This window comes from Stegodyphus dumicola, chromosome 12 (assembly GCF_044657685.1).
Source record: "Stegodyphus dumicola isolate Sdum_Otavi_A_Nest chromosome 12, ASM4465768v1".
Classification (NCBI taxonomy): domain Eukaryota; kingdom Metazoa; phylum Arthropoda; class Arachnida; order Araneae; family Eresidae; genus Stegodyphus; species Stegodyphus dumicola.
Window position 1 is genome coordinate 14,348,693 of NC_140779.1, and position 25,347 is coordinate 14,374,039.

The 25,347-nt window shown below is 32.7% G+C and overlaps 1 long non-coding RNA gene across 1 annotated transcript in view; it reads right to left on the minus strand.

The window, feature by feature from the left end:
* Window positions 1-18,981, minus strand: part of LOC118181354 (uncharacterized) — a 275,537-nt gene extending 256,556 nt beyond the window's left edge. The window contains exon 1 of the long non-coding RNA XR_015044362.1: window positions 18,800-18,981. This is a non-coding gene — a long non-coding RNA (uncharacterized LOC118181354). The remainder of the gene's footprint in view (window positions 1-18,799) is intronic.
* Between the last annotated feature and the right edge of the window lie 6,366 nt (window positions 18,982-25,347).

Below are 25,347 nucleotides of genomic sequence, written 5' to 3' on the forward strand. Positions count from 1 at the left end.
CAACAAGACAAATTTTTTCGGTGCACAAAACTGAAAGTATACTTTTGGTGCCACACGGCAAAAAAACACTGAAGTTGGTGCAGAAAGACTTAATTCCCTGTTCTGCTAAGTTTCAAATGTAAACAAATATGGCTGCTATGGTAAAAAAAAAAAAAAAAAAAAAAAAATTAGGCTTAGCAGCACTCGAACAACTTTTAAATTGTTGATAATTCTACAACTATTGTTTGCAGATTAACTAAAGGCATAAAAACCTTAACCGGAAGATAAGAACAACATAATTCATTCATTCTACTGAGAGCTTCAAATATAAACAAATGGCGGTTTCGTTAGGCTTAGCAGAGCCACTTAAACATTTAAATTGTTCATAATTCTACGAGTATTGCATGCAGATTAGTTAGAGGCATAAAAAAATTAACCGGAACATAAGACCAGGACAATTCAATCACTTTTAAAGCAAAAAATGCGCGAATTACTGACATATAAGAATAAGAAAACTAAGCTTACCGAGCCTTGTAACAGAATGGCTATATATATGTATACTCCTGGTGCAGCCGATTGCAGCCAAAAAGGGAGATGCACAACTACATGTTATAGCAGTCCCGTATACCAAATTTCAGCATTCTGAGGCTATTCGTGTATGAGTTATGCGAGATACATACATACCTATATACATAAAATATCTTCTGAATCCATTTTACAATCCGTGTGGGGTAAAAGAGACCTTTATTTTGTCCGTATGTAGAGATTTCATGCAAAGACATTATTAAAATGGATTCGCGTGCGGTCAAAATGAATATTTTTGTTGAAGTATGATACCCGAAATTTTTCGCCATTACAATACTTCTTTTACAAGGAAGTAAAAAGGAGTTTAAATCTGACCATAATTTCCTCAAACTTTAACAAGAGCGATATTTGAAATGAAACAGAAAAGCGTCTGGGATACATTTCGAAGAGTTGTAGCAATTTTGGGAAAAGCAAGACAGATGAAAAAGACAAGAATTTATATATAGCAATTTAACACTGCATTCTCTTCTCATCTATTTCAAATTTTAAAGATTTTCCCCGTCAAAAGTTGAAAACTGTTTTAAATGAGCACAGGGTAAACTTTCACCAGAAAATGTTTCACATAGAAAGAAAGTAAAATGGAAAATTTAACCGAAATATAATGGCTAATTACTGTTGGACTTTAAAAGACCTAAATTGGTGACTACAGAGAAGACACGGTAATGAAAAAAAGTCTATTTTTATTAATTAATTTATGCAAATTGATAATAGTTATGGAGAGTTAAATTTCTAAACATGAAACACTTTTAACGAGCAAAAATGAACCAGCACTAATATTTAAGTAGTGTTAAATTACACATAATTTTCTTGCTTCGTTAAAATTGGTGGAAATCAGAGGAAAATAAATGTGATGCTGAGATTCAAAAACATGAAATCTGACGGAAATACATAAAAAAGTTGTAAGGAAGGAAAATGTTCTTAAATGCAGAACAGTGTTTTTTGTCCTCTAGTTTGTAAATCAATTTACAAACGTTGTAAAAGATTATATTCTTTAACTGAAATTGAGATACAATAATCATTTTGAAAACAAATTGCCCGAAAACAACTTTAACAGAACACTTTAGTTTTTTTAATAATTTTGAAAGTTTTTTTTTAACCTTTAATTGAAATTGCCAAACAAAAAACATATTGAAAACAAACTGTACGAAAACGATTTGAACAGAACATTTTAATTCTTTTAATCATTTTCCCCTAACTGTAGAGGATTAATCTGCAAGTGTGAGTAAGTGTTACTTAAAGTGTTAGTAAAACTGCAAGCTCAACATTAAATGATTTGTTGAAGAGAGATTTGACTTGGAAAACGAAACTCTGTCATAGACTGACCATCAGCTTGTAAAACTGTTAAGTTATATTTTAAAGTATTTTTTATTAAACCAACCGAGTTCCGTTAAATTGTTTATACATAAGTCATATATTTTATTCTGTGTTTAAAAAAATCGTTTCAGGTGTTCATAATTTAATTACCGTAATCTCCGCAAGAAACGCCGCGGCGTTTACATGTTTAAAACTTAAATTTTCAGCGGGTGCGGCGTTTCTACCCATGCGGCGTTTAGGTGCACTAAAAATAAAATATTTCCTATGATGGTCATTGTACATAGTTTGGATGGCCTTGTCATTGTGCATAGACTGGTGCTGTTTCCACACAAAACACCACTCAGTTGCTTTTTGCGAACGTTATTTTGTTTACATTCTTTCCCTTGAACGGACCTACATGACTTATTCACCCTAATCGAGATCTCAGAACAATAACATTCTTCCCCCTTTCAAATCAACATTCTCATCAGTTTGAATAGTCTCTCTCCTCTGCCATTCGATGAATCTTCCAGGACCCATCCTCTCCCCACCCCTGCCTTTTCTGCAATTTTTTTCAAAGGCGGACACGACTCCACCTGCCTCGAAATAACGAACTCTACCGTATTTCCTCTTCAGCATGAATGGATTTTTCTTGGCATTCTGCCAAATGCAGATCCCATCAGTTTGGGTATAAGCACTTGTTGGATAGTTTTTAATTAGGGAGCGGAAAATTTTTGAAAATGTCTCTAAACGGCACAAAAGCTATACATTTCTTACCTTTAATTTATTTTTTAGTTTTGGTTTCATTTCATGCATTTTTCTTTACTGGTATGTCATATATCAGGACTTAGGTTGAGTTTTTGCATCTATACGGCCCACGACGATGTCACGCGCAATTTAATCTATTGCGGCGTTTACGCTGATGCGGCGTTTCTGCGTAATTTTAATTTTTTTCCCGCCATTTTTCTCGAGTGCGGCGTTTACGCTGATGCGGCCTTTCTTCCGGAAATTACGGTAGGTGGGTTTTCTTTTTTAAAACCTTACGAACTACTTCTCTAGTCGTAATATAATTATAGTAAAATGTAACCACTTTATGAACTGATTAGTTTTGTTCAGTTCATTGTGCTTGAAAAAAGTAATATACGTACTTTTCAATAATAAATAAACAAAATTAATTTGAAAGCTTTCATATTTTATATTACCCCCAAAGGGGATTTTATTTAACTTTTATTATTAAATATCATGTTCTTCGCACTTAAACTATAAAATTCGATTCAACAGCAATATCACAGAATATTTAAAAAGGGCACATCTTTAGAATTTTCGATGCACAATCTCGCTAGAATGGAGATTAAAATGTTTCTTTTTTTTTTTTTTTTTTTATTTCGTACAGCGTTGCCATTGCTCTCTTTCAAATAGTTGAGTTAGTTAACCAAATTTCATTAACGTTTTACAAAATATGAAATAGATAATAAATCAAATTCCAAATTAGAGCTTCCCGATGCCCATATTCGAGTGGAGGACTACGTTATTCAGAATCTGATGCCTCTAATTACCGTTTTTACACTGCAAGAAACATACATACATTTATGCAGATTTTTCATTATTTAATTTCTTTAAAAATAATGCAGAGCTCTAATATTTGGTGGCAACAATTTGAAAAGTGAAGCGCCGTTTCATAGTGGACGACGGAAAATGCCAAAAAGAAATTAATAGCCCTTCAGGGCAAATTGCTTCTTTGGTATAATAATATTCATACAAATATATTAGAAACAGTTCTGCTTTTCCATATACTGGAACTTCAAGTAATACTGAATTTGGAATTCTTTTGTATTGCAGTTTTTGTTTTTTCAATAAAAACATTGATTTAAATGCTAGGTTGCAATAAGATAAGAAGAATTTAAAAGAATACAGAGCAAGAAATTCCCATCTAAAATTCTTTTCTTCTTTAAAATTAAGCACTTTACTACACTAAGAGATAAATGATCGCAATAACGTGAAGCGATTTACTCAAAGAGCACTTATTTCTGTAAGCCTTGTAGGGTTTATATTTATTTTAACTAACATTTATTTTAAGCTATCTTTCCTGTCAAGCCTTTACTTTCCCCTGGAATTGCCAATGCCAGAGTATGTAAATTTTAGTAGAACGCGCAGAGTATTCAAATTTTTTAGCAGAAGTAATTTGAGTTAAATAGAAAGGAAACGAGATTAAAAGGTGTGCTTCTTGATTCACGAGCGTGAAGGTTGCTAGGTAGAAGTTTAAGAACCGCACGTTTCGGCCTGTGTGCCTACTTTGGAAGTCAGTTGAATTCTTTCAACGTCTTAATCAGAAAGTTTGCTGAATCTCAGCTGTATCTTAGAACGCGGTTAAGATAGTTACAATTATAGAGCCTCGTAGATAGTGACTTCGTTAGTTATGCATCCTGTTATTTATTTTTAGTTGTACTTTTCTATTTTTGGTTACACCGCCGGGTCGGCGTAGTTTGTGAGCGTCAAGTGAACGCAACTGTAAGTTCTAAAGTGAAATAAAAAGGGATTAAACCCTCCTTACAAGTTTGTATAACTTTCAGTTCATAGTAGTCACTACTACTGTTGGAAAAGTTGGGGCCACGCAACATCACAGCCTTAAGCATTAAAGTGAAAGCTGAAATAGATTTGAAGGTAGGAATGTACTGAGGTGGCAACCAATTTAGAATTCTAAAAGTATGTTCTGTAACCGTTTAATAACAGGTTGATAAAATCTTGTCTATAAATTAGAATATTACTGATTACTACTCCTGAATTACATGTACTTGTGAAAAGTTAGGTTCCTTATGTAAGAAAAGAAGAAAAAATATATGTCTAGAATATTATAAATATGATGTATTATAACTGCGCTCGGAGTGGTCAAAGAAAAATTGAAATTATTTATAAGTATATATTATGAAAAGTTCGACATTTCTTGTAGACATTTGATTTTCTAATTGCTCGGGAAAAAAAGCAGAAAATGTAAATAGGCGGTCCTTGTTTCAGGAAGAATAAATTGCAATCCAAGTACAGAATGGGGTTCCCATGAAAAAATGAAAATACTGAATTTACAAATTTTGCATTAACTTGTTCAAACTTCCTGCTTTAAATTTTCTTCAGCTTTTGTTCCTCATTTCCCGTAAGCTTGAAGTAAACTGTTATTAAAATAATCTTGATTTTCCTTTTAAATTTACACAAGTTGTCTAACCATCATGCTGAAGTCTACATGAAAGGTTTATTATAAATCTCCTTCTGTGTTGGTGTTATTTTATTTAGGTGTTAAAACGAGATGATAAGCCATTTGATTGTCTTAATGGTTTCAGGAGTTAACATTTAGAATAATTCGTATCCGTATAATGTGCTAATTCTTTCTTGAAAAAATAATGAAAAAAATTTCGATTATCTTTTACCCTAACCTAATCAAAATCTAATAAACTTCTGATTAGGCTTAGGTAGGTATATCTTCCACTGAGACAATTACACTGGCTTCCAAAAATTAAGCACGCAGTACAAATTAGCAATTTTCGAAAGAGTAGTTGAATATGGGCATTGAAAATTTCTGTGGATGCAGATAACAGTATTTAAATATCGAATATTATAGGCAATCACGGCTGACTGTCCAAACAGATGGTGACTCGATAGTCGTTGAAGACACCAGCATTCTGAAAGGTTTGAGGGAGTTCATTTAAATGCTGATACGAAGCGTTTATATCTTCCGTAGGAAACGTTTTAGAATATTCGCGTTTCTGTGACTGAAAGAACAGTTGTAAGGATCCTAAGTTTTACTAACGTTTATTTTATTTTAAATCTTTACTATCACTTCTTATTTTCTACTTCCGGCCAGAATTAAAAGCTTTAACTTATTTATGCAAATTTGTCTTGCTAACGCCAAGTGCTTAAGTTGTGGCTTTTTGCCAAGTAAGAGAGAGGAAGGAGTTATTAGAAGCAGGCCGCTTGCCATAGGAGTTTTTACTCGGTTGCTGGTTACCTTCGAGGCCAGAGGTTTAGTCCTCTTGATAAATTCAAACGTATCGTAGTTTTAGCAGCTCTCTGTACTACATACGGATTTTGTTAAATAACGGCCAATCTTAAAGTTAGGCACTTGTATATTAATTCAAAGTTAGTTTTTATTAGAGTTTTAGTTAGTAGTTTTATATTCTTACGTTCAGACCACAAGTGGTTGGTCTCTGTATTCCGAAGTTCCGGAAATCTCTGTAACGATAGAAAAATAAAGGGTTTCGTATACCCTTCCTGTGTGTATTGTCTACTTCACAATTTATTTAACATAGCTTTAGTAAGCTCCCTGTTCCGAGTCAGGACAGTTCATGTTTCCAAGGCAAGTAAAGAGGAACACAAGTCCTGATACAGTAATGGCAAATATCGAGCATTAACGTGTTGTTGGATGCATTAAAGCCGGAATGTCAATCAAAGATGTCTCTATTTTCTTTGGCCTTGATTATTCGGTAATTTTCCAAATGTGAAGATAGTTCCAAACAAGTCAAAAAGCTGTCCGAAAACCTTTGCCTGGTCGATCAAGGGTTACCACCCCTTTTAATGACTGGTATATTGCTACAGTACCTAAACGAAATCGATGAGCAATCTACGCAACTGTTACAAACATGACTGTATTAGGTACAATTAGTACTTGGTAATAAAACCACAATTACCACTAAGACAATATCTGCCAGGACTGTGCGGAGAAGACTTCACATGAATGGACTGCACACCCGAGTACTAAGTATTTGTATCGTACTAACCAGCGGATAACGTAAGGCAAGATTAGAAGTAGTATCGCCAATGTCTCAATTGGACTGTCTCAAATTGGTGCAAAGCCCTGTTAACAGTCAAGCCTGGATTTGTCCTGGAATCAGAAGACAAGCTCGCAAAGATTCGAAGAGAACGAAGCACACGGAATGAGGCCCAAAACATCATTGAACATCATGCATTCAGAGGTGGCAACTTCATAAAGTGGGCTGGAATTTCAATGAGGTATCGCATCCAGCTGCATATTTCTAAATACGATTCTTTGACGTCTGCATGATATCGGGATGACGCCTTACACCCTATTGTCAGATTCTATGCTTCAACAGTTGGTCCTGATATCTTTCCTGTAGATGGTTATGGAGAGTCCATCGAGTTAGCGTAATTAAGGAGTATCTGGAGAGTGAGGCCAATGTTAATACGGAGTGGCTGCCGTATTTTCCCGTATTGAAAATCTCTCGAATGCCCTCAGTGTGTTGTCTGTGCAAGTTTACCTCCTTCAGCTAGTCTCAGACAATTGAAAACTACTAATGGTGAAACGGCCATTGCTAAAGTTTGTGATGGTTTATCACCTAACTGACAGCATGACAGTGGCTGTAAAGTTTGTGTAAAGGTCCTAGGAGGTCATGTATTTTATTAATGTAAATGTTATTTGCTTGTTTTAAGGTTTAAAGATGAATCTGTTAATTATCTAAATCTGACCTAATCATATAAGTCGCGAAAATTAAGTATTGTTTCCATCTTTGTACATAATGCTTCTTTTCTTTCAGGCGTAAAAACAGTTGCTGCCTTCATGCGTTATTTGGTGTTCATAAAAATTTTACGTTTTCCTGTTTGTTGGTTTCATGATTGCGTGCTTAACTTTTGGGTGATAGAACATAATCATTCAGATAAGTAAAAAAGTTCTTTACTTCTGATATATTTTAAACTTCTTATTAAACTAATCTTAACCTGAAACCATTTTCTGAAATGAGAATTTATATATAGAGAGAACAAATTTTAGCACTTAGCCTTCCATCAAATTCATAGTATAGTACTTTAAAAACTAAAAATATTGAAGGAGAAGAACTAGCTATTTATACAAATGAATTAAATTGAATATTTAAATACATTTAAAACAAACACACAACTTAAATGAGTTGACGTGAAATAATATCAGCTCTAATTTGAATAAACTTGCCTGAGAAAATAAAAGATATTTCCTGCTTCATCTTCTCATGCGCTTTTAAAAGGTTCATTCGATCTTCGCATTCATTATCGAAAGAATAAAACAAGAAAGCTTCAAAAGGAGGAAACGTCAATTTCATAACGGAGAAAAATTAATATAATCATCTGAGAATACTGGTAGAAGTAATTCCATTGTTGTAGGCCATTCATCTGAATATCCGTTACAGAAAAATAACTTAAAATTGATATAATTAAGCAGCAAATTTAATAAAATTTGAGATAAAGGATGCGGTAAATTAGCTTATACATAACTCTGCAGCATTCGCTTTTTTTCTCATGAAAATAATTGGTCGTGATAATCTATGAAGCTTGGAAGATCACTGGGTCAAAGAAAGTTATTTCCCTTTGCAATTTGGATGAAAGCTCAGATTTAAGAAAAATATTTGAACATAAAAATGCACTTAAGCGAATCAGGATAAAAGTGAAATATAGAAAATTATGATAATGATTTTATGTTTCAGTTCTCTTCTTTTCTCTCAACTATTTAGTTATTAAGGCCTTTTGTTTAGCCTAACAGGAATGTGTAATATAGAAATATAATTTTACCACTAAACTCGCTTAAGATACCAAACGATTTCTTTATAATTCTTTCGTTTCAGCTTGCTTTACATTCCGAATTCCAGTTTTTCGCATACAATGCTTCAAAAATGCATAATGATAGATTTTAAATAATTCTCATTACTTTATATATCAAAATTTGCATTCTGATGACGACGAAGCTGATACAGAAAGCAAAGACGGAACAAAGGAAGCTAAAGAATGTGAGAAAAAAAGAAGCGGAAAAGCAGATTCAGAAGATCCAGGAAGAAAATCAAAAATCTTTGATAATGCAATACCAATTTTGATGATTCCCGATATAAACTTTTTCCGACTTGACAAATTTCTTCCGATTTTGCTAATGAACTATTGTTTTAAAGACATGAACTAATTTAAGAAGACTGAAGATGAAGGATGAAATGTATGAGGGAAAATGGCTGAAAGAAGACGATTTTGAGAAGACGCATTCGAATGACGGATCTTGAAGATATCTAAGACGCATTCAGACGGTATCTAAGAAGACTCATTCAGAAGACGTATTCAGACGACGTTTAAGAAGACGTATGTATGAAGATGAATCCAGACGGATTGTTGCAGACATCATCGAAGAAGACGTGTTTGTGAAATATATGTATTCAGATAGACTGTTAAAGATGAACGAAGACTGAAAGAGCATTGAATAAGAGATAAAGCTGTTATTTCTGAAGATGTTAAGATGATGAGGGAAGATGGCTGAAATAAACCATTTAAGACGACTTTTTCCTCAATGCAAACTAAAATTCTTTTCTATTTTTTAAATTTTTATTTTTCAGATCCCCAGATGTTGATGGTTTTACTACCAGTATGCGAGGCCGCATTCCATTAGGATGGACGAGCAGTTGTACGATGGAATCGTCGATTATAATCGGATGACGCGACAAGCTGTGAAAATAAATCTTCCGATGATAGAATTCAGACGATTCCGCCATATTAAGACGATGATACGACTGAAAGATGTTTGCATGTAAAAGACGGTTGATTCTCTTCATCTGTAAATAATCTCATCTGTATCCTTCTACACATGTAATCATTTTGTAGTTTGTAGCAACTATTAATGTTTCATTAAATATTCGAGTTATTCATAAATCGGATTAGTTATTTCAAGCCCCTAGACAGTCACATCGGAAATTAGTTCACAAACATCATATTCCCAGACAATAAAAACCGATCCTACAAATATGAGCTGAATTATTTTTCCTTTGAGCCATTATTATTGTTTGTGCATGTTTTGAAAATAAATTAACAAAATTTAGTTTAAAATTTTGTTTTGTTAAAAAACTCTTTTCATTTGGATTAAAAACAAAATTCAACCTGTTGTGGTGTAGTGGCCGAAACCGCTACGCAAACCCTGGGTTGTGACACAGGGTTGAAATGAACTTCTAACTCAAGTTTTGACAATAACATGAGTTTGAATAAGATGAAAACCTTAAGAGTTGCATATCTTGACAGTATGGGTCTTTGATATCTTTAGTCCCGTAATTTCAGAATTTTGTTACAGGAAAAATGCTCTAACGCATTTATACACGAGGAAAGATCGTTCTTAGCAGGCAAACATCCCATAGCTCTAGACAGGAAAAATTGTCCTCTCTTCTTAGGAAACCACCTTATATATCTCCTTGTGCTTACTTGCGCTGAACTCTCGGGGGGGGGGGACATTCTTCCACTCTTACTTAAAAAAGTGTCCAAAGTGTCCATCTCCTGACTCTGATGAAAAACTTCTTTTACTTCTTTGTCCACTTCGAGGCTGCAACCGGAATCGTTAACAAAGGCACAGGATTTCACCACGGATATGAATACTATTGCACTCTGAAAACTCATCCTAGGCAAAGAACTTTTGCCACCTTATCACGCTCTCATCTCCTTTAGATCGTGCATTATGAATCTGAAATATGGGATATGAGTTTGAAACCACTGGAAAGCCTATTCTCCCTTTATCGTATAAGTTTGGCAAATAGTATACGTTTGGAATTGGTTAGACATGGAGCTTGTTCAATATCAGAAGTGTTTAATTAATAAGCATTAGAATTTTATACTTTCAGCTTTTTTTTTAACTATTTCAATATCACGAATTTCTCTTCTTTTTTGAAAAACTTTTCATGAAATTTACAAATATATTTATTCATAACTATGTAAGTTTAATTTATTTTTAAACATATATTTGAACTTGGATTTAATCTCCAACTTATACTTGAACAAATATATATACTTAGAGACATAGAATACAGACAACTTGGAGACGTACATGAAATTGTATTCAAAAACTTTGCTCCCATTATTATACCGCTTATATAGCTATCATCACCTTCGATTTGCATGTGCATTGGTTAGTATTCTTAATAAGAATTTTCAATATCTAAATACTTGAAACTGTTATTTATGTTAAACAATTAATTCAAATATTTAAATAAGTAATTGTTATTTACATCAATTTTAATATATCTGTTTAATTTGTAATTAAAGGCCATTCGTTCATATTTAATCGTGTTCGTGTTTGATTTCGTACATAAATAACTTCACAAAATTTCACAGAACGAGCTTAATGCTTGTTTCTGACACTCAAAATAATTAATCATTAAATTAATCACATATTTATAGAGGCAAATATTCAAATTGCCTAAAGTGACGTACAAGATGAAGAAATGTATTAATTTCTTGTTACTTGCACCTACGCGTAACACCTACTTAAAGGTTCTCCCATCCTGTTTCTTCATCCAGTTGACAAAATATTTCAAGTGCATGACGTCACCGTCATAATAGCTGTCTACTTCAGCGTCTACTCGACAAAACAGTTCAATACAGCTAAACTAGCACCTGAATGTATTACGATAATCTATTCAAAATGGTATTATTTCTGGCTTCATTTAACTTTTTTTGCACTTTAATATTTATATATAATAAAATTCAGTCTTTGTTTGACATTGTTCAGATGGTTCGTCGATTGACTGACTATGCCAAAGAAAGAGTGGATTATTTACCTATGTTTTCTTGTGCGTAGGATTTTCTAACAGATTCGTATTCACGTTGAACACGAGTAGGGGTATAATATAGTGCCCAAAAGGAGTGGGACAAGCACATCTTTTTCAATTAAAATACAATGACCTCTCCATTTTTTTGAAAATGTTCGTGCAGTATAAATATACTGTTTCACTTTACCCATATTTATACTGTTTCACGTACGTTTTGAATAGATGATACTTAAAGAATACATTAAGTGCAAAATTGAAGATTTAATTCCTTGCACTGATTTCTTGCGAGAGGTGTTATCATGGATGACGCGAAACTATACGATCAATTTCGCAACCTGCTGTCGTTCCACGAGTACGAAGACCAGAGCTTAAATTGCTCCGGAGCCCATCGGAGCCTGGCTCTAATTCTGAATTTTTGAGATAAATCATCATTTTAGCCGGAGCCTGGCTCTGGTACTTCTGAATTTTTGAGATAAATCATCATTTTAGCCGGAGCCTGGCTCTGGTACTTCTGAATTTTTGAGATAAATCATCATTTTAGCCGGAGCCTTGCTCTGGTACTTCTGAATTTTTGAGATAAATCATCATTTTAGCCGGAGCCTGGCTCTGGTACTTCTGAATTTTTGAGATAAATCATCATTTTAACCGGAGCCTGGCTCTGGTACTTCTGAATTTTTTAGATAAATCATCATTTTAGCCGGAGCCTGGCTCTGGTACTTCTGAATTTTTGAGATAAATCATCATTTTAGCCGGAGCCTGGCTCTGGTACTTTTGAATTTTTGAAATAAATTAGAATTTTAGCCTAATTCAGTGACATTATCCTCAAAACCACTAATAAGCTGTGATTTCAACTGGAAGCATTCTGTATTTTTCAGCAGGCAAGTGGCAACACCTCTTTCTTTGGAAGTATATCATTCTACAATAATTCTGTTATTAACTAAGAAAATAGTTCTAGAAGTCATTAAATTGAAAATTTTACTTCTAAAGGTGTGATATCGTTTTCCTTATCCTTCGAAATACGCTAAGTAGATTACAATTAATGCCAAACCAACCCCCCTTTTTTGTATGCATGTGTGTGATCATTAATATGCATTTAGTTGAAATTATATTAATATACGTTAACACATTAGTTGAAATTAAATAAAGTTTACATAGCTGTTTTAATTTAATTTACATATTAGCCCCACAACATAAAAAAGAAATCTACGTTTCAGGAAACAGCAGAATTAACGATACGAGTTAAGAAACTCGTGAACTTGCTGTTCTCTCAGGCGTTTATAGCCGCGTAAATAAAATAGATGGTTTTTTTAAACTCGTATACCTTTGTTCCGACTCTTTAATTATAAGGAAAATCACAAAAAACCTTTATCAAAGGCATTTTTAAAAACATTCTTTATCATTTTAGCCCAAAGGGGCAATTTGCCCTGAAGAGCTATTAGTTTCTTTTTTGGCATTTTGCGTAGGTTCACTATAAATGTCAGTTCCCTTTTCAAATTGTTGCCACCAAATATTAGAGCCCTGGGTTACATTTAAAGAAATTAAACAATGAAGAATCTGCATGAATGTATGTATGTTTCTCGTATTGTGATCAAATAACGGTAGCCAGAGACATCAAATTTGCAATAACGTAGTACTCCATCCGAATATGGGCATCTGGAAGAGAAATTTGGAATTTGTTTTATTATCTATTTCATATTTTGTTAAATATTAAAGAATTTGTGATGAACAAACTCAACGATTTCCAAGCAAGCAATAGCAACACTATACGGGGAAAAAAAACATTTTTATCTCCAGCGTGCGAGACTGCGTATCGGAAATTCTAAAGATATGCTGTTTTTAAATTATTTTGCGATATTGCTGTTCAATTGAATTTTATGGTTTAAGTGCGAAGAACATGATATTTAATAAATACAGGTAACACACAAAACGTTGAAAAAAAAAGGCCCTTTGAGCAAATAATAAAATAAGAAAAATTTCCGGATTTTTTTTTATCTTATTAATTTTATTTTTATTAAATTAGACCCGTGCAAAGAAATGTGCATTTAAACTTCAAGTATTGATATAGAAATTTAAAGAAATTGCGAAAGAAAGTAAACAGTTTCAATAAACGAGAAAAACTTAATTAATTACTGTAAAATGGACATCTATCTTAAAGAAACAGTACATTTTCTAATGCTTTTTCTAAGTTGAATTAGGAATTTTAAGTTACAGATGGGGAAAAGTAAGAAACTTTTCACGCAAGGAACAGAGTCGGAATTAAAGTTTTCAGAATTAAAAAGGATTTAATGCACACTATGCTTTTTAGGAACATATGAAGACTGTATTTAGCTTCTCAATGGAATTTATGTGAAATTGAAATTCATCGGATAACTCAAAAATGTTGAAAATTCCAGTTTTATGCATGTATGTTAATTAATGGTCAAAACATTTGTAATCAACTTATTTGCGGGAAAATGTAATAGTAAGACTGCTGTTAGTTAAGATAGAAGAGTACGCTGAATTAAAATGAAGTCTTAGACTTCCTTGTAAAAACTTTACCAGATATAACTATAGGAACTGGAAAATCGCTTAAAAGATAGATTTCGTTATTTATTGAAAATTATTTTTTTTGTTTTTGTTTTTGTTTAATTCAACACTGCAATAATATGAGTATTTTCGTCATTCAAAACATTTCTATAATTGGAATACTACGGCCATACGGCTATGACCAATGATTGCAAAAATAGAAACTGGGTAAGAGCTTTTAAACCGGGTGAAAGGGTGTGTGTGTATGTGTGTGTATTTAATTACGGCAAAGAACACGAGGGCTATCTGCCTAAGGGGAGGAGTGCCTTCGTGGAGGACTTTATAAGGGAAACTGGCTCGTATACACGTTACACATGGGTAAAACCACGAAAACACCCATGCAGCCAGCCCGTTCGCGGGATTCGAACCTCGGACCGAAATACCAGTGTTCAGCGACTTAACCGCTCGGCCGCTGGTGGGCCCGAAGGGGTATATATATATATGTGATGTACCAGCTTTTGTCCGGAATAAATAGATTGCTGAAGAATCATAAATGTAGTCGTAGCTTAAATTATCAGACAATAAGTTTAAAAAACAGGATCCATTTATTATTATTGAGGAGAAATAGCAGTTACAAAATCAGATATCCGGAGTAAATAAAAAGAATTACTAATAACATTTTGTATGAAGTTTACTGCATTGTTACATTAAAGAAGCCCCCGATATTCTTTTGCGAGTCCTTTTATAGCCTCTGGAAAGGCGGAGCTTCCAAGAAATGACGTCAGCCAATCCAGTTCGCTTTAAATATTTCCAGAGCATTCTATAACTGTATGTGTAGAAAAGGCGGGAAAAACAACTTGACTACGGGGCTGTGGATTTCATTCCACGTACTTTCAAATAAGAGAACGTCGCCATTATAAATGAAAAGAACATACAGTTAGAATTTTAAGTGTATTCTTGACTATGGAATTTTATTATTACAAAATATATACGCTTGGTTCTACAGACTGTAGTAAGAAAAGGTGTAGAACTAGATCTTATAGCAGTCCCATATACAAAATTTCAGCATTCTACAGATAATCGTTTTTTGAGTTATGTGAGATACATATGTAACTACGTACGTAAGAACAGACGTCATAAAAAATTCCCTTTGAAACCTATTTCACAATCCGTTTAGGAAAAAAGGGTTTTTTATTCTGTCCGTGCATATACACATCTCGAAAAGAAATCGTCCAAATGGATTTGGGAACTTTCTATATAAATATCCATTCTGAGAAAATTCCGAAATTTTTAAAAAAAATTTTCCGAATTTTTTTGAAATTACAATACTTCCGTTACTGCATGCAAGGAATTAAAAAGAAAAACAGAAAATATCTATAATGATTTTATCCAGCTAATATAATTTCACGGGTCCAGCTAATAATTAAAAAACAGAAATAAATCTACATCTAATGGTTTCCAAATCGCTCAACTTGCTAATTAATAAAAGAACAAAAAAAATTATTTGTTGAATGATAATATACTGCCGCACAGAAGATAAAAATATTTGAATTCGGGCAGCGGCAATATATTTCTTTTAACTTGCTAAGATTGTTGTCTAAATTCGAGTATATACTTCATTTTGCTGAACGGCAACCTTTTATAGCGCTGAAAATACCTTATGCTTTGCCCAGTGACCACACAAAGCTTTTATATCACAGAGTTTTTAATCAAAAATTCATTAAATTCGCACAAAATGTGAAATAAATGAAAAACAAATTCTAAAATAAAAATTCAGGATTTCGAGAGCACATATTCTTGTGAAAGGCTTTATGTATTCAGAATTTAGTGCGCTTAGGTCCCGCCGTTTTTCCACAATGTGACTAAATTCGAAATACAGAAATATTGGCTTTTTGACGAGCGGCAACAAACTTTGTTTATACTCCTGAAATTTTTTATTAAAGTTGGAACATAAATAGCTTACTCCTTTGCAGATTATCAACCCAAAGCTTTTAAATTGCTGAGTTTTTAATTAAAAGTTCTTTAAATTCGTACAAAATAATAAATAAGTTAAAAAATAAATTCGGACTTCGAGGTGCCTATGTTGAGGAGAAGGTCTGTCTAATAAAAATTCGATAGCTGCAGATGCCGCCATTTTTACACAATGCGATGAAAATACATACACAGATATCTACACGCAAATTCTTCATTATTTTAATAATAGAGATCAATGATGAAAATTCTGACACATAAAAATATTCCGTTGAATAAAGAGTTAACACTTCAGTGGGTCGCTTTACAAATCTTCTCTAAGAAGTTAAGAAAAATATTTGAAATGAACTTTAATTTCAGCTTATCATTGATCACCACAAATCAGAAGCATATTTAACCCCTTACTACTAACGGGACAAATATGTCCCACTAAAAGTTTAAAAATTACTGCCGAGTTAAAAAGTATTTAGAATCTCCTAAATGTTAGGGATCATCGTCCAGTAGTTGGAAAATCAAGACGCCGCTGTACTCGTTGTACACAAATGAACACAGACGAAACAAAAAATATGAGTTGCCCAATGTGTAATGTTGCGTTATGCAAAGAATGCTTTACCCTGTATCATATGGTATAAAATCTATTTCATGTAATAATATTTTTCAGAATAATAGGTGTGTTTATACTAAATCGATCGCTACGTGTGGGACATACGTATCCCACCATTAATTACGGCTGGGACATATGTGTCCCAGCCCTTGCCTTGAAAACCGTTTGTCAAAAAATACTAAGTGCTAAATTTACCTTATTTATGATATATTATGTTCACTTGGATAGAAAACGGGGTAATTTTTTTTAATTCGTAATCAAAGGGTTAAACTGCTTTTCATTGAACGGGAGTTGGTTTGCTCCCCTTGAAAAGTCAACTAATTTCCGATCAATGGCAATGATTACTTGCTTTTAATTTCTTTTTACAATTGAAATTTTGTTATTCATGATTTAATTCAAGTCCCCGTTAAACATTTTTAACAATTTACATTCAAGTTACTTTAAAACAATTTTCGGAGTTAAACTTACTAACTATGGATTCACTCTTTTTAGATAATTCTACTAAAATTAATCTTAGGAGATAATATAATCAATATTTCTTTAGTAAATAAATTATATATATATATATATATATTTACAATTTATAATTAGAGCTAAGTGAATAAAAATTTTCTTCATTATTTATCTTTACAGTTACTTATACATATATATAAAATTTATAATTTTTTTCCCTCTCCCCTCGTCACGAACCGATTAAAATGAATCAATTATCCATGGACTAGAGGTCGGCAAACCTGAGATTAAAATCCCTAATTAAACGCTTTTAATCACTAAATCATTAAAGTCTTACTTATATTTATCTTTTCAAAAATATAACTTAATTTAAATACATATTTCATGTGGAAAATTTTTTAAATTATGGAACAGGTCTTTTAGATTTTTAACTTGATTATAGATGAAATTTTGCCCATAATTTAATATTATTGAGTATAATATATATATGATGTATAATGAGTGCAATGAGTAGGAATATATATATATACACGATTTTGAAATTACAAATTTGTACGTTTAATATAAAATAAAAAGTTCCTGAGCTTGAGCTGCAAAATATTGACTTTTAAAGGATGAAATTGTTCGGAATTATCTGTCTACTATCTTTGTGTTTCATTTATTACTTATGAATTTCAGTTTTGGTCTTTTTAAATTGATTATAGATGAAATTTAGCCTATAATTTCATATTATTGACTGTAATAATGTATATATGATGTACAATGAGTGGAATGAGTGGAATAAATATAACATATGTTACGGTGAAACACCGAAATCTAGAGAATGTCGGCTTTCACCGGTGAATGTCAACATTCACATAGTCGCTTGGTGTATGTCCGAAATATTTTCCAAATACCCTTATTTCTGACTTACACCGATGAATGTCGACATTCACCATGTACTAATGGTGAATGTTGAACATATAAGAATATTATATTTCTTTCTCCGTAATTCATTCGCGAAAAAATGCACTTGAGACTCAGAATAAGAAAAGAATATAAGAACTTAAAAGCCACAGTACATTCAAAATGAGAAAGGAAAATAATAAAAGTTATAAACTTACCAAATTATGTGATTCAAATCTTATTTTATTGCAACAACTTAAACTATTATGACACTTTGAATTGCACAAGAGGCCCTTGCTTTTACAACTGCATTTATTTGTGGAACACTTCCTTTTGGAATGGCAGCGTGTACATATACTCCTCTCTTTTCGACCTACACCAGAGCATGTCTGTGATTGTCGACATACACCGGTGAGGGTCCGAATGTACAAGAATGTAAAGAAATATTCGATCTTTCGCCGACGTATTTGGTGAATGTTGACATTCTCCAATTTCGATTTTTCACGGTAACATATATATACTGAAATTACAAATTTGTAAGTTTAATATAAAATAAAAATTTCACGAGCTTGAGTTGCAAAATATTGAATTTTATAGGATGAAATTGTTCATAATTATCTATCTATCTATATTTGTGTTTCATTTATTACTTATGAATTTAAATTTTAGTTTTTGTGAAAATTTAAGTTTTAAATTTCTTACTTTATATCTATATATACATATATACATACAGGCATACAAAAAATATGCACTCATTTCTTGATTTGCGTAGTTCCAGTTCACAGATTTCTTTGTTTCTAAGTTTTGTATCACCAGAAATCATGAGAGCAAAAGTCATTATTTAATTACTGCAACTAATTAATGAAATTTTGTCTCACAAATCTCAAGTTTTAGCATAATCGAAATATTCGTCAGAACACGTTTTTCTCTTATTTCCCTATTTAACAGTACTAACATTTATCGTGTAATAGCGAGAGCTAAAACTTACCGTGTTTGAAGTCGATTCAATTCAAAGAAACGTCCACAATACAGAGAAACACCTGACTTGGAAAATCAGAGGCAGGTTAGGAAAGCCAGGAAAGGGAAGAGGCCGTTCGCGTACGCGGTCGAAGTAACCTGGATTTTACGCGAATAAAAGCACTTCAAGGCGAGACTTCACTTTCGGTGCGTGGCCTCGGGCGAGTAGCACCCAGGTCTGTTCTCATTCGTTTTATTTCTCAGTTCGTTTTCTTAGCCTATATTTTACAGAGCTTCATACGTTAAAGCTTTATTGAATGTTCACACGTTAAATCTCTATCCTTACGAACAGAATGCTCGAATTTTCCTTTACGTATTATAATTCCAATTCCAACGAGCCTTCAACAAGTGAAATATAATTACAAAGATAGTAATGTAATGTAATATACGCGAGTGGTGCACCCCTCTTGGACGATAATAATCGGCCTCATGGTTAACGCAGCACACCCAAAACCGACAAACAAAAATACAGTTAAAAGATTAAAACAGAAATACAGTCAGAAACATCAAATCAAAATTCCCAAAATTCCCTGTTGAAATGTATAAAGTTCATCAAATCCTTTGCAAATCTAAACACTTTATTGGGACAGTAGAATTAATTTATGTTACCATGCTTTTCCCTAACATGTCTCAATAATGCGCAGTCTTCGACGAAATGTCGTGCTTTGCTTTCAACTCTACAAAAGCTACTAAGACTATTATTTTGTAAATTAAGGGGAATTAATTAAAATTAATTCATACACCTTAAACCCCTTATGATCTTCGAATATGTGACTGTTGCAAGAATTGGGATAACTTATTTATTTTAAAAGCAATTACTTCCAAATTTTTATGGCTGACTACATAATATAGCTGCTCTCTGAAATCGTAATCAGAAAGTTTGTGTTGCCACAAATATTTTTATAATTTAATCCGCTTTGTGACAAAAATTTGAGTCATGTTTTCACCTTGCGCACACAGTTTAAAATTACCTGTTGCATTATTTAATTCTATAGTTTATATATAGCTTTTAAAACATTTGGAAACTACTTTAAACCAAAAAAAAAAAAAAAAAGAATTTCAGGTTAAATGTTTATTTTATTTGGAGTTGAGTTTATAAAATGTATTTTATTAAAAAAATCTGTAATGTTTTCGTGCATACAATTTTTTAATATTAAAATATTCATCAGAATTTTAGTTCAGTTAGAAAATAGTGCCCATACAAAGAATTCTATCCAATTTCAAGTATGTACCATTAGCCATTCTTAAAATATCATGCGCGCAAGGTGGAAAAATAATGAAACATTTTGTCACAATGTTGATTAAATTACAGAAATATTTGTGGCAACACAAACTTTCTGGTTACTAGTTTCCAAAGCAGCTATATTATGTAGTCAGCTGTAAAAGGTTGGAGGTAATTACTTTTAAAATAAATAAAGTATCTCAATTCTTGCAACAGTCACATAATTCGAAGCTCATAAGGGCTTTAAGGTATATGAGCCCCCTTAAGGGGACTCATACACCTTAAAACCCATAAGATCTTCGAATAGGTGACTGTTGCAAGAATTGGGATAACTTACTTATTTCAAAAGCAATTACTTACAACTTTTTACAGCTGACTACATAATATAGCTGCTTTCTGAAATAGTCATCATAAAGTTTGTGTTGCCACAAATATTTTTATAATTTAATCCGCTTCGTGACAACATTTTTCGTCATGGTTCCAGCTTGCGCGCACTGTTTAAAATATTCTGTTGCATAATTTAATTCCATATTTAATATATAGCTTTTATACCATTTGGAAGCTACTGTGAACCTAAAATTCTAAAAATTTCATGTTACATTTTTATTTTATTTGGAGTTGAGTTTATAAAATATATTTTATTAAAAAAATTTTTAATGTTTTCCTCCATAAAATTTTTCAATATTAAAATATTTATCAGATTTTTTGGTTCAGTTAGAAAATAGTGCCCATATAAAGAATTCCATCGAATTTCAAGTATGTACCATTAGCCATTTTTAAAATATCGTGCGCGCAATGTGGAAACATGGCAAAATATTTTGTCACAAAGAGGATTAAATTACAAAAATATTTAACCAGAAAGTTTGTGTGGCAACACAAACTTTCTGGTTACTAGTTTCCAAAGCAGCTATATTATGTAGTCAGCTGTAAAAGGTTGGAGGTAATTACTTTTAAAATAAATAAAATATCTCAATTCTTGCAACAGTCACATAATTCGAAGCTCATAAGGGCTTTAAGGTATATGAGCCCGCTTAAATCTTTTCAGGTACGTCGGCAAGCGTCCATACCTAGTAATTATTTAATTGCAATCAAAATCACATACCATTCTTATATTTTTAGAAACATTAAAGTTCAATAAATAAGCTTTCCTTTTCCCCGAAATGTTTTATTTCTCTTTCCAGCAATCATAATAGAAATCCTTGATTTTACCAATAGCAATTCTTTTTATGCTTGAATATCCAACGCATATCCGGCATTACCCATAGCAGCCTCTTTGGCCAACATGTCGTCCCTCTCATTGCCTATAACACCAATACGGGTTTTCATCCAGTTCATTTTCACGTCATGTATTTTCTCAACTTTTACAAGGAGATCTTTTACGTATGAGACCAATATATTGGTGTTTTCATCATCTGCTGGTGCTTCCAAACCAGATAACGGGTCTGTGTATATATATTTTATCCTCAGGTTTTCATCTGTAGAGACATTAGTTTATTTCGAAGCAGGAGATGAGTAAAAATGAGCAATGCCGTCGCCGGGACTCGAACCACGGACTTCTCGAATACGCGTCGAGTGTGCTGACCACTATACCACGAAGGCATGCTAAGAAGGCGAAAGAAATACCTTACACATCTATCCAATTAAGAGCAAATGTGACAGCAACCAATTCGGCTTGTAAAACCGAATAGTAAGGTTCAAGTCTAATTTTTCCATAGTCTGTTTCTGTACCAGATAGTCTCGGTATATGAAAATGCGGAAAATTACTTGATTTCAGAACTAGATTCAGAACTTTTTTTTTTCCCAGTGGCAGATTGTGAACAATTACACATGTAACCCAGTTCATTAATTTATACAAGGCCAGATATGGTGGTCTCTTTATTATGGAGGCACCTAACAGGTGGGCCACCATCGCCTTTCCTATGAAGGGACGGACAGTTACAACCTTGCTTTCTCCAGGATTCGAACTCAGGCCCTGGCAGCGCTGCCTTTTCTTGCCATTTTCCGGCAACGCTAAACTACCTTTGCGGGGAAGCTATCTTACCGCAGCTGGGCATTTCGTAACAATAGTTATAAGCGACTCTCTTTCACAAGGTTAGGCTTCGAAGTTACTACTGGAAAACAACAGTTATCGAAATTCCGATCTAGTTCGTTAAAAAAAATTTTTATAGTTTGTAAGCATTCTTTAATGGTCGGAAACGCATATGAAAGTTAAATAATATAATCTATGCAATGGCTTCACTTTTTTGTTTACCTCTTATACACGACATAAATTTATAAGAACTAAAGAATTTGATTCCAAAATATTTACGCGTTTTTTTTTGTTTTTTTCCTCTTTAATTTTTTTTTTCTTTTTTTCTTTACTTATTTATTTGTTTATTTCCAAATCATCCACTTAGGTCTAAACCGATTACGTAAAACCCAGAGAGTGTTGCTCTGTTGTATTTATGAAAGTGCTGCAAATAAAACAGAAAATCGTCGAAACGTGGATCAGGGCGAATGCGTAGAGTTAATTTCTCATATACAGTGGGTACAAAAAGTATTTGCACACATACATTTTTGTTCACAATTTATAAGAAAATGCATTAAGAAATACAAAAATTGGCATTTAAAAAACAGAATAAGCTTATTCATTTAAATTTATTACAAAAAATACAATAATATTAATAAAAAAACATTTTTTTTGCAACAATATTAAAATATCTTATGCCAAAAAAGTATTTGCACACTCAGCTTAACTTCAGCAAATTTGCATTTTTATGCTATTATTTGACAGTCATCCCGCAGTAAATAACATACGTAAGACGACTATAAAAGGAGGTGTTTTCGAAACGTTATCAGTTGATTGTCGATTTCAAATTGTAATGGCACCTAAGAAATCTGAATTGCCGATTTAGTTGCGAGAAAAAAATTGTTTCTCTACGTGAAAATGGCCTAAGTTATCGAGAAATAGATAAAAAAAAGTAAATGTTTGCTTCTCTACTGTTCGGTATGTTATAAAACGTCATAAAGAAAGAGGATCTACATCAAATAACTTGCGCTCTGAACGCCCAAAGAAACTTTCACTGTAAATTAAGCGAAAAATCATAAGAGAAGCATCGAAAAATCCATTTGTTAGTGCAATTACTTTAGCCAATGATGTCGCTTCAACATCTGGAGTTCAAATCTGTGCCCAAAGTGTTCGAAATGTCCTGCACGATGCACACATTTATGGGAGATCTCCAAGGTAAAAATTCTCATAATTGAACGAAATAGACTGAAGAGACCTTGAATTCGCTAAGAAATATATCAATAAGCCAATTGATTTCTGGAAAAATATCATATTCTCCGACGAGAGTAAGTTCAATATCTTTAAATCGGATGGCAGGAAATTAGTTTGGAGAAAACCTTTTCATACCAAAAATTTCATACCATTGCTTTTCATACCAAAAATACTATGTTACCTACAGTTAAACATGGAGGAGGTTCTGTTATGATTTCGGGGTGCATGGCTAGCAAAGGAGTTGGTAATTTGTGTTTCATTGATGGGAATATGACAGCTCGAACCTATATTGATGTGTTGCGAGATAACTTGCCACAAAGTGCAATAAAATTGGGTATCAGTAATTCGTACAATTTTCAGCAAGACAATGATCCCAAGCACACCGCCGGTATAACACGTATGTGGTTGCTTTATAATGTACCCAGAAAACTTGCCACTCCACCCCAATCACCATACTTAAATCCTTTTGTGGAAAATTTGTGGAATTCTTTGGATTTAAAAATAAGAAAAAGGAAGATTTCAAGCAAATCTGCCCTTAAAAAAGCCCTTATTAAAGAGTGATCGAATACTGACCCTACTATTACAGAAAATTTAATTAAATCAATGCCAGCAAGATTACAAGCAGTAATAGATGTTAAAGGAATGCATACTAAATATTAGTTATTTGAAATTTGCTTATATATTTTATTTCTTTTGTAGTCATGCAGGTGTGCAAATACTTTTTTGACACGAGGTATTTTATTTTTATTACAAAAAAGCATTGTTGTTTATATTATTGTAATTTTTCTGTTTGTTTTGGATGATTAAACTTATTCTGATTTGGCAATACCAGTTCTTTTATTTGTGAATGCTTCTTTTTATGAAATGAAACAAAAATGTAGGTGTGCAAATACTTTTTTTACCCACAGTATGTAATTTAAAACCAATAAAATGTTATAATTTCTTTTCTAGACACTCAATAAAGTTTAACTTTTCTATCAAACTTTAAAACAAGTTTCAGTACTTAACAGAATTGATTTTTAAAGTAATTAATCTGTGTCAAGTAAAGTTCTGAATTGAGGAATATCCTTTAATCACAGAAGATGGATCTTAAGCTCCTGTTATATCTCCTATACAGTGACTAATTTGTCTTTCTGGTTCTTACCCTAGAATCTTCGAATAGAGGACATTGTTCTTGACCCCGAAAAAAACGAATGCTTGGAATTCTTCCCAGGGCAGTTTCAGCCCTCCGACGTGAGAGTGTTAAATACTTGCTAGTAATGATGGGTACAGATAATGAAAGAGTATTGCAAACATTTTATCACACTTCTTTCATTATTTTTCTTATCAACAAACATAAAATTCTATACAAAAAATATGACCAATTCTTGTGAATAGTGCACATGTTTCCTGCATGAAATTTGTTTTAAATTATCAAAATTATTAAGAATTCAAATAGCTTTAATTCACCTTTCAGTACTTCTATTTTTAGCAAACCGATTCTCGACCCTTTCTGAACTCGTCTAAGGTTCCAATTCTAGTATATGTATTGGCGAAGGTTTTATAGGAACTTGAATATATCACTTTTATAGCTGTTTTATGAAAAACGTTTCTCTTTAATTTCTTTATTAATTAAGTTTCGTTTCTAATGAAAAATTTATTACAAAACATTATTACAACGGCATTAGTAAGTATATCTGCATTTTTCAATAACATAAATTAAGATGTGTGATAATAAAAGATTTATTCTAAAAATCTTAGTTTTCACGCGAGAGAAAAATGCATTAAATACTCACTTGGGCAGATCTTTTGGTCTCTAAACAAATTTCAGAAACAGGTGTCAAACCATCCCCAGTTTCAACTTAAAATTTTTCATCAACTAAGGAAACCTAAATTTTGAAATTTTAATAATAATTCTCCCTCTTTTCTGCATGCCTTCGTGGTGTAATGGTTAGCACATTCGGCGCGTATTCAAGAGATCCAAGTTCGAGTTCCGGCGAGGACAATGCCTATTTTTCATCTCCTTCTTAAAAAAAATCCTAATGTCTCTACAGTGGCG